Below are 13,341 nucleotides of genomic sequence, written 5' to 3'. Positions count from 1 at the left end.
TCCATGCCAATATTTATAGTTCATTTGATTTTTCCAGGTTGTATAAGTTGCTAACAATGGAACTCCATTTATTTATTTACTTATTTAGAGACAGGGTCTGGCTCTGTCACCAAGCTAGAGTACAGTGGCATAATCACGGCTCACTGCAGCCTCTGCCTCTCAGGCTCAAGTGATCCTCCCGCCTTAGCCTCCCCATTAGCTGAGACTACAGTTGTGCAGCAACACACCTGGCTAATTTTTGTCATTTTTGTAGAAAACAGATTTCACCATGTTGCTCAGGCTGGTCTGGAACTCCTGGACTCAAGCATTCCACCCGCCTCAGCCTCCCAAAGTGTTGGGATTACAGGCATAAACCACTGTACCCAGCTGAGACTCCATTTAAATAGGTGGCTTTTATGTGAATTATTAATTTTGATAAAGAGAAGAGAAAAGGTGATAGACCAGTGTTTAAAAATCATTTCATGAACTAAGTTCAAAAGAACAACTAGGGCCTCCAGACTTCCCTACTTTACAAAGTAATGGCCTGGCCAAGGATATTTCAAACAAGAAATCTTTTCAAACAGTGCTTTAAATCATTAAAATAGGGAGACCAATATGAGTAAACCAATATAATGAGGCAGACTAAGTAGGAGATTTTTTTTTTTTTTTTTTTTTTGAGACAGAGTCTCGCTCTGTCACCCAGGCTGGAGTGCAGTGGCGCGATCTCAGCTCACTACAAGCTCCGCCTCCCGGGTTGACACCATTCTCCTGCCTCAGCCACTCCGAGTAGCTGGGACTACAGGCGCCCGCCACCATGCCCGGCTAATTTTTGTTATATTTTTAGTAGAGACGGGGTTTCACCGTGGTCTCGATCTCCTGACCTCGTGATCCGCCAGCCTCGGCCTCCCAAAGTGCTGGGATTACAAGCGTGAGCCACCGCACCCAGCCTAAGTAAGAGATTTTTAATGAACATTTTCAAGGCACAGGGAAAGAAGCCACAAAGAGCAAAAGGATTGTTCTGCACATACTGTCTTATTAATCTAGATTTATCTTGTATATCATGGAACTATGGGATTGGGTTAGCCATCAGGAGAGAGAAGTACTCTATGATATAAAAGCTCAGTCTCCAGAGATAAAAATCTCTTCAATTTGTCATTTTTCAAAATATCACAAAGAAATCAATGTTTCCATGGTCTTCAATAAAAAAAAAGCGTGTCAAGGCAAGATATACACAAAAAAAGAAGTCAAAGCGTTTAGTTACAATGGGATAAGCAACAACTACACTGAAAAATTCTGTATGTAATGCAGTTTTCTTTTTGTGTGGAAAAGGGTAGGACAAGATATGAGATTCCTGGTCTGGAGAGTGGGCGAGATATTAACATATTAAAGCAGGAATGTCTGAAACATGCATTGTGTATTTTCCGCTGTCTCAGCCCAAATCAGGTATAGCTCTGGGGAGAAGGGAGAAGGGTAATACCAACCAGAAAGTATCTCTGTGATTCTTCAGGCTGCTTGGGCAGTCAGCCTCCAGAAGAGACCTCACTCACCCCTGGGTCATCCAGGCACACTGGCCACTCACCACCTCTGTGGTGTTATTTCAAGGATGTTAACCCCCAGGTTCCCACCACTGCCACTGGCCAATATCTGAAATTCCCCTGACAAAGCTTCCTCATTAGCATAAGGCTTTGACTCCTGAAATAAACCAACCATGTCTCTTACCCTTTTCCTTGAACTCTATCCCCCCACCTGAAATACAGAGAGGAGATGAGCAAATACAAATATATAAGAATTCTATTTAATTCTAATCATTTCAATATTTATTGAAAAAGTCTGAGCAAGACATCAGTAAAAAACTATAAAATCTCAGAATGGGCTGGTGCTTTAGAGATACAAGAAATGAGGTCTTTTGTTTTTTGGTTTTTTATATTAATATTTACTTTATTAGAAATTAAAACAGAAATTTTAAAAAACATTTGAAAAATTACCTATAAGGTTTTATGCTGATTACCTGGGTGACAAAATTATCTATACACCAAACCCCTGTGACACACAATTTACTCATGTAACAAACCTGCTCATGTACCCCTTGAACCTAAAATAAAAGTTGGAAAGGAAAACTAATAATAAACTCCATTAAATCTTCACATAAATAACATACATTTTAGAAAAAACCATTTTGCCAAAAAAAATTGAGTGGTTTTATTTTACATTTTTATAACTAATAACTGGTTTAATAGAAGGCAGCTAGATAACTATATCTGCCTTTTTATTCACTCTGTTGCATGTACTATGTTCTCTTGGTCAAACTGTAGAAGGCAAATCTGGCTTTACACAGATATATTATGTGAGAAAAGAGGAGTATTTAATAGCAGATATATTTCTGGTTATTCTTTTTTTAATACTTAACCAAAACTCAACAAGTAGTAATTTCTTTTATTATTATTATTATTATTATTATTATACTTGAAGTTTTAGGGTACATGTGCACAACGTGCAAGTTTGTTACATATGTATACATATGCCATGTTGGTGTGCTGCACCCATTATCTCCTCATTTAGCATGAGGTACATCTCCTAATGCTATCCCTCCCCCTCCCCCTACCCCACAACAGTCCCTGGTGTGTGATTTTCCCCTTCCTGTGTCCATGTGTTCTCATTGTTCAATTCCCACCTATGAGTGAGAACATGCGGTGTTTGGCTTTTTGTCCTTGCGATAGTTTTCTGAGAATGATGGTTTCCAGCTTCATCCATGTCCCTACAAAGGACATGAACTCATCATTTTTTATGGCTGCATAGTATTCCATGGTGTATATGTGCCACATTTTCTTAATCTAGTCTATCATTGTTGGACATTTGGGTTGGTTCCAAGTCTTTGCTATTGTGAATAGTGCCACAATAAACATACGTGTGCATGTGTCTTTATAGCAGCATGATTTATAGTCCTTTGGGTATATACCCAGTAATGGGATGGCTGGGTCAAATGGTATTTCTAGTTCTAGATCCCTGAGGAATCGCCACACTGACTTCCACAATGGTTGAACTAGTTTACAGTCCCACCAACAGTGTGAAAGTGTTCCTATTTCTCCACATCCTCTCCAGCACCTGTTGTTTCCTGACTTTTTAATGATGGCCATTCTAACTGGTGTGAGATGGTATCTCACTGTGGTTTTGATTTGCATTTCTCTGATGGCCAGTGATGATGAGCATTTTTTCATGTGTTTTTTGGCTGCATAAATGTCTTCTTTTGAGAAGTGTCTGTTCATATCCTTTGCCCACTTTTTGACGGGGTTGTTTGTTTTTTTCTTGTAAATTTGTTTGAGTTCATTGTAGATTCTGGATATTAGCCCTTTGTCAGATGAGTAGGTTGCAAAAATTTTCTCCCATTCTGTAGGTTGCCTGTTCACTCTGATGGTGGTTTCTTTTGCTGTGCAGAAGCTCTTTAGTTTGGTCCTTTGTTTTTTAACTTCAAATCAAGACTGACAACTTAACGTTTGTTTGGGGGATCATTAAGACAAAATAAGTCTCGGATGGATGGTTAGTGCTGCATAAAGCTCATCTGGTCAAGCTACACATCCTGTTTGGATTCATTTGTCATCCCTGACGAGTTATCATACAATGGCTGTGTGGATACAGCCTCGGTGTAGATACCTCAGTGGACAGGAAGTCTTCCTTCTCTTCATTGACACACAGCCTCCTGAGCCTGCCACTTACCAGCAATGTTCCTGCCCATACAGGCTACAGGAATTAGTGGAATCCCTCTCTCCTGTGCTTTGCCACTTTATTAAAACACAGGAACTCTCAGAACCTTCTCCTTCTCATCCCATGCAGCTTTACTTTCTCACATGATATAGTTTCCATTTCCCAACTCTGCTGGACTCACTAAGAAAAGACAGTGCCATCCACCAGCAAGGACCTGCTCCAGGGAACTGGGGAACCATGACCAGCAACTCCCTTCCCTCCAGGAGCACAGGGATCGGGCCCTGGGAGGGAGAAGCACAAGATCCTGAGCGACCCAGAGCCTCGGAAGCGCAGCAGTGGAGGCGGGAGGGAGCAGGCCGGGCCTGTGATGCCTTCCATAACTTCATATTCCAGAAAAGGACAGTGACGAGGAATTTCGTGCTCAGATTTGCATTCAGCTGTTTATCCCAGTTAAGCCATGGCAGTCAGGAGCTGGAGCTCAGGAAATGTCTGAGCACATTTACAGCTACCCAGAGCCACAGCCGTGGACTGGCATTAAAAACTGATTTCCAGGTCTGGTTGACAGCAAAGAAACAAACAGTATAAGCTAGGGGTCCCCAGCCCCCAGGCCACAGACTGGTACTGGTACAGTACACAATGCAGCTTTCAGACATTCCTGCAGTACGGGTCCCTGGCCTGTTAGGAACTACACTGCACGGCAGGTGAGTAGAAGCTTCATCTGTATTTACAGCCGCTCTCCATCGTTTGTATTACTGCCTGAGCTCCACCTCCTGTCAGATCAGCAGCAGCATTAAATTGCCATGGGAGCGCCAACCCTACTGCGAACTGTGCATGCAAGGGATCTAGGTTGCATGCTCCTTATGAGAATCTAATGCCTGATGATCCAAGGTGGAGCTGAGGCAGTGATGCAATCACCAGGGAGTGGCTGCAAATACAGGTTAACATTAGCAGAGAGGTTTAACTGTGCAGAGACCATAATAAATCAATTGCTTACAGATGCATATCAAAATCCTATCAGTGAGTGGCAAGTGACAATTAAGCTGCCTTTGGTGGCAGGCTTTATAGTGGCAAGTGAGTTGATGTACTTCAATTGTATAGCTGCATCTAGCGTCCTGAAATGTGTGTGTTTGAGAGAACTTCAAATCCCCATAGGTTCTGGGTTAAAGTCAAGGCGGAATATCCTGAGATTGCACTGACAGCAACCAAAACGAGATTACAGAGTTAACTGGACATATGCAACACACTTTGGTGTCACTGTCTCCCATCACCCCCAGATGGGACCATCTAGTTGCAGGAAAACAAGCTCGGGGCTCCCATTGATTCTACCTTATGGTGAGTTGTATAATTATTCCACTACATATTACAATGTAATAATAGGAATAAAGTGCACAATAAATGTAATGGGCTTTAATCATCCTGAAACCATCCTCCGCCCTGGTCCATAGAAAAAATGTCTTCCATGAAACCAGTCCCTGGTGCCAAAAATGTTGGGGACCACTGGTATAAGCCGCAGAGAAAGTACATACATAGTCTAATGTATAATTTATAAAGTATAGTACATACTGTTAGTCTAATGATTTCAAGATGAAATCCAAAAGTTAAAGACAAAACGCTCTTTAAAATATGCATAGAAATCTGTAATTGGAGCATATAAGAAAGACAATATAATGATTACATTTCATTAAATAGTCATTGTAGGAATGTTAGTTTTGAATAAATTATAACCTCAAATGTATCTAAGAAAATTATAAAAGTGAAAATAAATATCTCTGAACATACACTTTTTAGACTTTAATAACTGTAAAAATAATTATAACATAAGCATAGTTCTGTGGGTGAAGTGAGTTCGAATATGCAAAGCACTTGGAATGGTGCCTGGTACCGACTAGGCCCAATGTAGCTATTTGCTCTTGGTAGACAGATGCCATTCTTTTTGTTAATTGTAGTTATAATTGAATTTTAGAATTTTTAAATAGGATGAAAGATTAGTGCTCATTGAAGCTAGTGGTTTTATTTTTCTAAACTTTTTTTTAGCAGCAAAATTCAGTTTTCAAAATCCTTTCTCCAAACAATCAAGGAAATGGGGACCCCAGTGAGTAGGCCTGGAGGAGGAGCTGCTCTGCAGGAAGTGGGGCCAGATTTCTATCTATTAGCAATCTCCCCTTGAGGCAACTCTGGAACCCAGTCTGAACACTAAGCCAAGGCACTCTACCATTTGACAGATGAGGAAAATAAACCCTAGGGAGGTAAATAAACCTAGGGAGGTAAATGCTCTCATTCTCAAAGCTAGCATAGTCAGATTGCTTTCCAGAAAATAATTAATACCTAACATACCTGGAAACAAGTGCTATTTGCAGGGTGATATTCAAGATATTTAACCAGTGTCCAATCAAAATGGCTCTGCGTAGTCAGAGCCTTGTCCTTTGTCGGGCATTAACTTTTTAATTGCTAAATCACAGGACATTTTTGTGGGAGGCAGGGTGTCACCGTTGAAGGGTTCAGTATCGGGGGGGCTCAGGACCATAGGTAATTACCAACTGGTATAAAAGTGATTTTAGCAAGGTACAATCATACCAGATGGGTACCAGCTAAATGTCAGCCCTGGGCGTTTGAAGATGTCCTCCGCAGGCTAGAAAAAAAATCCACATTGGATTGGAATTCTGCTGAGAATAGCTACACTATAAATGGAACTCTGGAGACTGTGTCTGTTTCTTCTTATTTGGTCTTTCTAGAAATCAAAGTTCTCCTCTGGACTCTTCCAAAACATTTAGACATTTACTGGCTTCCAAAAGAAGGAACTCATGGTGATATTGACCATTTTTAAAGAAAGTAAAAGCATGAAGCCGAGCATGGTAGTACACACTTGGAATCCCACATATTTGGAAGACTGAGGCTAGAAGATTGCTTGAAGCCAGAAGTTCGAGACCAGCCTGAGCAACATGGCAAGACCCCATCTTTAAAAAAAAAAAAGTTAAATCAAAATAAAATTTTAAAAAGATGAGAGTGGTTGCTTTGTATTTATCATTCAAAATAAGTTGAAGGATAGAAAGTGATAGCTGAATGCCACTAATTGTAGAAGTTGATCTGTGTCTCCATCTTTACAAAAGGATTTGTTCATTTGCTTACACTTATTAAAATAAATGGCTTCTGCCAGCGCTCTTGATGCAGACTATCTACCTGCATAAGAAACGGGCGATGGTGACAGAAGGAAAAAAAAGAACAAAGCCCTGCCGGGTGCCCCAGTGGGAGAATTGGTACATTGGATTTGAATGAGAAGAGGGAGGATGTTCCAGAGGTGTGTGGGGAGAGATGGGAATAGAAAATGAAGGACTGTGTTGTTATAAGAACAAGCAAAGCGTATACAAACAGCTTATGAATTTGAGCTACGATGACTTTCCGCTACATCATGGAGTTTAGATTCCCTGTGTCAAAGGCAGATCTCTGTATCTCTTTTGTATTCCAGAAAAGTATCTGCACATCACTTTTCTGGCTCTTGGGGGAGGGAGAGAGGCATGGGAGAAAATTCATTTAAGTGTATGCCTTAAAATGAAGTGCATTTGGCTAATGAGAAAGCAGCTGTTTAGTTAAGCAAATGACTCATACTGGGGTATTTATAGAGCACAACTATTTTTCAAGCCTGTACAAATTTAAAAGAAAGAAGTTTCCCTATAACCCCAAAGCAGATGTTTCTACATTTATGAACAAAATACTACTGAACAGTAAGCCCATCCTTCAGGTTTATCAATGCATCTATTAAAACATATGTTAGTCTTCCTAGGAAGTACATATCTCTTTATTGAATACAGAACATTTATAGAGTATTTATTTTGTTCTATGTTAAAAAAAAAAAAAAGTAAGTCAAAGGCCCAGCCTTTAAGAAGTAAAGTCTATCGGAAAGTTATATCATATGCCCAGAAAATATAGCTAATAATGAAAAGTGAGATTCAAAAATGACAACCACAGGAGTGCCATGAGCTGTAATTAGCTTAACTTTTTATTTGCTGTAACTTAATAGCTAATAGCTAATATTTTTTCAGCGCTTAGTATGAGCCAGGCCTGGAGCATTTGAGTCCTCTTGTTGAAAAAGCATGTTTTCCAAAGAGACTTTAAAATGGAACTGAAAGCAGTAACATAAATCACATCAAGAAGAGAGGGAGACAGTATGACATTGGGGCATCACATGTGGCTCAGAGGTTCTTGCTAATCAAGGTAGAAAGAAGACCAGGATATGTTAGAGGAACTCAAGGAGGCAGATGCATGTGGCTGGTATCTTTGAATAAGGGTTCACACAGTCATGAGATGTGAAATTATCTTTAAAGAACGGGTTAGGATTAGATAAATGCAAGTGATTTCCAAGAAGGGACAATGGCTTGAGCAAAAACAATGAGGGTGGAAATAAGACATCACTCCTCACTGAGTGAATACAAGGCATGATTGGAATGCATCAATAAACCTGTCTGAATGGAGGACACAGGCAAGGGACAATGGTGAATACTGGTGGGGAATCAAATATGCCAGGACCTTCAGAACCGGCTGAGCTCTGTGGGAAAAAGAAAGGCCCAAACACCGAGATGGTTTAGCAGGGGAAAGATGAACCTGGGCTGGTGAGACATGCGTTCAACAAGGCAGGACTAGGGGCAGGGGATTCAATTAGGAGTTGACTGTGGACTGGCCTAACATAAATAGGCCTCAACCAAGGTTGAGGCAGAGAAAATGCCAAAGAAATGAAAATGAAGGAATGGCAAGGAAAGGGGATGGCTGCTTGGCTGTGAGAAGCACTGGGAAAGAACATTGAAGATGGCTTTAGAGTCCCCAGCCTGGGTGACAGGGTGAATGGGAGAGGAGTACATCAGTCTCATCAGAGGAGGAATTATTTTAGACACCTGGAGCTTAGAGTCCTGTCAGAACAGACAAGTGAAGCAGTCTCAAGGCAGCCAAAAATGTGCAACTGAGACTTGGTCAGTGCAGACTTGGGATTTCCATTTGAATGATCTAGCACAGGGGAGACTTGGGGTAATTGAAGTGATGTGACCTCTGAGACACTGTGGAGACAGAAGCTACCCTGAGTCAGGGGAGGCCACTGAAGGGACCTGCCCTCAGAAGGGATTTTGGTTTTCTCAGGCCACCTTGAGAAGGGACCACAGACTGACAGCTGAAACAACAAAAATTGATGTCCTCACAGTTCTGGAGGCTGAAGTCCGAGATTGAGGTGTAGGCAGGGTTGGTTTCTCCTGAGGTTTCTCCTTGACTTGGATGGCCAACTTCTCCCTGTGTCCTCACATGGTCATTCCTCTGTTTGTCTGTGTCCTCATCTCTTCTTATAAGAAATCCAGTCATATTGGATGAGGGTTCACCCATATGGCCTCATTTTTACCTTAATCACCTCTTTAAAGAACCTATATCCAAATACATTTACATTCTGTAATAGTAGGGGTTAGGGCTTCAACATATAAATTTTTGGGGGCGCAATGAAACATATCAGAAGGTAGGAAAATTCATACATGGGAAGAGAACGAGCATTAAAGCTGAACCAGAAGCAAACGATCAGAGAATGCCACACTCCTCTTTCTGTTTGCATGTTAAACAGTGGCACCAGGGCGGACCTCCTTGCAGCTCTTGTCCAATTAAAATCTCATATTGCGTAATAAGTAACATTGCAAAGTTAATTGCTCTCGTTGTATCTTGTCAATTCCGTGTCATGGAGCACAGTGTGTGTATTGAGTCAAAGGTGATCTGAAGAAGGCACACGTGCATGTATACGTTTACCGAAGTAGCTGAGAAGCATACATGACACGGAGACAGTGTGACTTTTAGAGGTAAACTTTTTAATGCCAATAAAACCTGTGTCCTAAAAAGCAAGGTGAAAGTCACAGTGAAAAACGATTAAGATCCTGTATGCTTTGTCTTAGGATTTTCTGATTATTTTTTTCTCTTTCTAAAGACTACAAATTGGAGAAGTTTCAGAAGCTTTTCCATTCCATGAGGATCTTTTATTTTCTTTTATCTGTCCCCAAGAGCCTCCTTTTTTCTTCTTCCCATTATTTCTGACCAGATAGGCTCTCTGTGCCTGTCTTTTGTTGGGAAAGAAACCTTTACCACAAGTTACAGTTCCATGTTCCCGGAGAGCATTTCTGTGGTGGTAACTGCGGTCATTATAGAGGTGTTGTCTAAGAACCTGCCTAGCTGCAATGGTCCTGCTGATTGTGTTTTTTATCTCTTTAAACAATGCGGTGGATATTAGAACGGGCTAATGATTTATTTTCCCATTCTGGTAAGTTTTACAAGTGCTTCTTTCATAATAGGAGAGTCTTTTTTAAACGGGGGTAATTTAGATTTGTTTGTTCTTGGAAGGAGGGTGGGGTATCAGGAATGCCATAATCTTACATTATGGTATTAATCATTCTTTGTTCAGTTTGTTCTTTTTACAGGTTTAATCTTGCATTCAGTTTCGATAGAGAATATAAAGCATTTTTTTAACCTAATGATGTCTCAGGTAGCAGTGGTACTCGAGATGGCTCATTTTGTACATTACTTCATGGAAAATAGACTCTTGGCACCCCCAACAACTAGTGTGAGCTGGCAAGCCACAGATCCTTGGAGGTTTAGCTGCTTCCTCTGTTAAAAGCAGATACTGACACATAGTGAGTACATCAGGCAAATGAGCTTTATTTGGGGAATGTTGAATTTAGGGTCCTGTTAGAACATACAAATAAATTTGTCCTTATAGCACTGTTTTGAGATTATATAAGTACCTGGCATAATTAAGTAATGGCAATCACTATAATTATCATTATTAATTCAAGGTACCTTTTTCTTTTTCCTGATGGATAACCCTTACATTCTTACAAATACTAAATTAATGAGTAAGAAACAAATGTGCATATAATTTTGCTTTGAAATTTCAAATAAGGAAAAATAAATCTAAAAAACAAATATTTTCTATATTCCTTTGACTCTGAAGAACCCCCCAAAAGAACCCTCTAATAAGTATGCACCTAATATTTTCTATAAGCAAGTTTTTTGGGAACCTTTGTTCCTGATATGTTATTATAATTCCTCAGATACAAACAATAGTGAAACCATTTTATTCTTTAGTCATCATATTAAGGTTTTAGTAATTATAGAAAATGACACTTAAGAAAAAAATTCAAAACAAATTTCATAAGATATATAAGCAATGATGGTTCATGTTTTGATTTTTCACCATTCCATCACATTCTCCATTTAAATTTGTAAGTAATTATTAATTACCTAAGTCTGCGACTCACGGTGCTAGAATGTTGTGGAATATACCAAGAAGTACAAAATGGGCTTCTTGCCATCACTGAGCTTCCAAACCAGCTGGAGAGAAAAGACTTAATGATGAGGAGAAGAAGGGCTATAAATGGAATGAATGTCTTAAGGGCTTACCATGTGTCAGGCACATAGATAATTAGAACTTATCACAGGCTATCCCATGGAAACCTCACCACGTCTCTGAGAGGTACCCCCACTGATGTTCAGAGAAGTTAATTACCAGCACCAAATCACAAGTCTGTCTGTCCTATTCCAAAAGCAAATGCATTTTCTATATTATAGGAAATAATATAGAAAATATTAATTGCAAAGTTAATCGTTCACATTGTATCTTGTCAATTCTGTGTCATGGAGCACAGTATGTGTATTGAGTCAAAGGTGATCTGAAGAAGGCACATGTCCATGTATAAGTGTGCCGAAGTAGCTGAGATGAATATATCACATGGAGACAGTATGACTTTTAGAGATAAACATTTTAATGACAACAAAATCTGCATCCTGAAAAGCAAGGTGAAAATCACAGAGAAAAATGGTTAAGGTCCTGTATGCTTTGTCTTAGGATTTTCTGATTTTTTTTCTCTTTCAAAAGACTACAAACTGGAGAAGTTTCGGAAGTTTTTCCCTTCCATGAAGATCTTTTATTTTCTTTTATCTGTCCCCAAGAGTCTCTTTTTTTTCTTCTTCCTATTATTTCTGACCAGATAGGCTCTCTGTGCACTACTTTTTATTAGAAAATGCATTTTACTTTTACCCATCAGGAAAAGAAAGTTAAATAGTAACCAATAATATAATATAAAAAGTAGTCAAGATAACTACAGAAGAGTTGTCATAAGGCAATAGCAATGAAAAGTATGTGTTGTAGAAGATCAGAGGAGGGAAGAACACTAGATTAGGATGATTAAGGAAATTCCTGTGCAACAGAATCCACCACTACATTACATATACATATAGATGGTACCATACACCACAAAATCTCTATTATCCAGTTCAGGCCATCCTGGGACACCCTGAAAATAGTCAATCAGTCCTTTATTTCAATCTCAAGCGTTTTCTCCCAAGCCATGCCGAATCTGAAGGGCACTGGAGATTTAGGGGGAGTTTTTCTCACCTAGTCTACTCATTCTCTTGGTTGTCCCCAGTGCCCTGTTCTTAGCTATAGAGCCTTATGGGGCGTCACCTGCCATCCCTTTGCCTTGGGCAGAGAACATTCCCCAGAAACTCTTCTCTTCCTTCCCTCCCTCTAAGGTCCCTACATCTTTTTGCAACCTTTTAACTCCCTCACCTCACATCCCTGCCTCCTACACGTATGGCCCTAGCAGGAGCTGTGGTCTCCGCCAGGTCTGAATCCTCATGGGTCGGGATGAGGACGGAAGCCTCAGAGTGCAGCATCAGAAGGCACTCATACTTCACGTGTGGGGACACAAATCTTCAGTCACTTCTCCCCATGCTGAGTTATGCTGAAGTGTGTCCTTTTCCTTGCTAGCTTTAAATCAAATCACAAAAGGTGACAGCGGAGCAAGTGCAGGGGAAAACTCGGTTTTCTCATCAATAAAATACTGTTTCTTCTGATGGGGGCAAATATCCGGCATTCCACCCATACGAAAATATAGGCCTTTGGAGACAAACATTCCTACTTTTTGAATTCTCTCACATTCTGAAGTTCCACTCTTTCCAATGTATTTGCTAACCATGCATTCTTTAAAAATGAGAATCTATATGAAAAAGAACTAAGATCTTGTCTTTAAAAAGTGACCTTAGGGCATAAGTCCAAGAGATCTGTTGAACAAGATGGTGACTATAGTTAACAAAGACGCAATGTATACTTGAAAATTGCTACAAAAGTAGAATTTTAAGTATTCTCACCATAAATAAATGGCAAATCTATAAGGTAATAAATATGTTAATTAGCTTGATATATGTATATGAATATATGATATGTGTATACATGTTTCAAAACATCATGTTGTATACCATAAATATATACAATATTTATTTTTCAATTCAAAAAATAAATTTGTAAAAAGTCACCTGCAAAAATGGCAGTAATAAGCATATGGATAAACTATTGGGACCCTAGAGAGAGAACAGTGCAGTGAAAATTGCTGAGCATTGTGGTACCAGTACCATGCTGTTTTGGTTACTGTAGCCTTGTAGTATAGTTTGAAGTCAGGTAGCGTGATGCCTCCAGCTTTGTTCTTTTGGCTTAGGATTGACTTGGTGATGCGGGCTCTTTTTTGGTTCCATATGAACTTTAAAGTAGTTTTTTCCAATTCTGTGAAGAAAGTCATTGGTAGCTTGATGGGGATGGCACTGAATCTATAAATTACCTTGGGCAGTATGGCCATTTTCACGATATTGATTCTTCCA

The 13,341-nt window shown here is 39.8% G+C and overlaps 1 protein-coding gene and 1 pseudogene across 2 annotated transcripts in view; both read left to right on the top strand.

Moving 5' to 3' along the window:
- The window catches only part of LOC129459994 (transmembrane protein 98-like), a 165,723-nt pseudogene extending 154,613 nt beyond the window's left edge, over positions 1–11,110 (top strand).
- The window catches only part of DLGAP1 (DLG associated protein 1), a 529,488-nt gene that overhangs the window by 11,814 nt on the left and 504,333 nt on the right, over positions 1–13,341 (top strand). The gene's annotated exons all lie outside the window — the stretch shown is intronic.

Source organism: Symphalangus syndactylus, chromosome 1 (genome assembly GCF_028878055.3).
Source record: "Symphalangus syndactylus isolate Jambi chromosome 1, NHGRI_mSymSyn1-v2.1_pri, whole genome shotgun sequence".
NCBI classification, from domain to species: domain Eukaryota; kingdom Metazoa; phylum Chordata; class Mammalia; order Primates; family Hylobatidae; genus Symphalangus; species Symphalangus syndactylus.
This window is presented reverse-complemented; position numbering and strand designations above follow the sequence as displayed.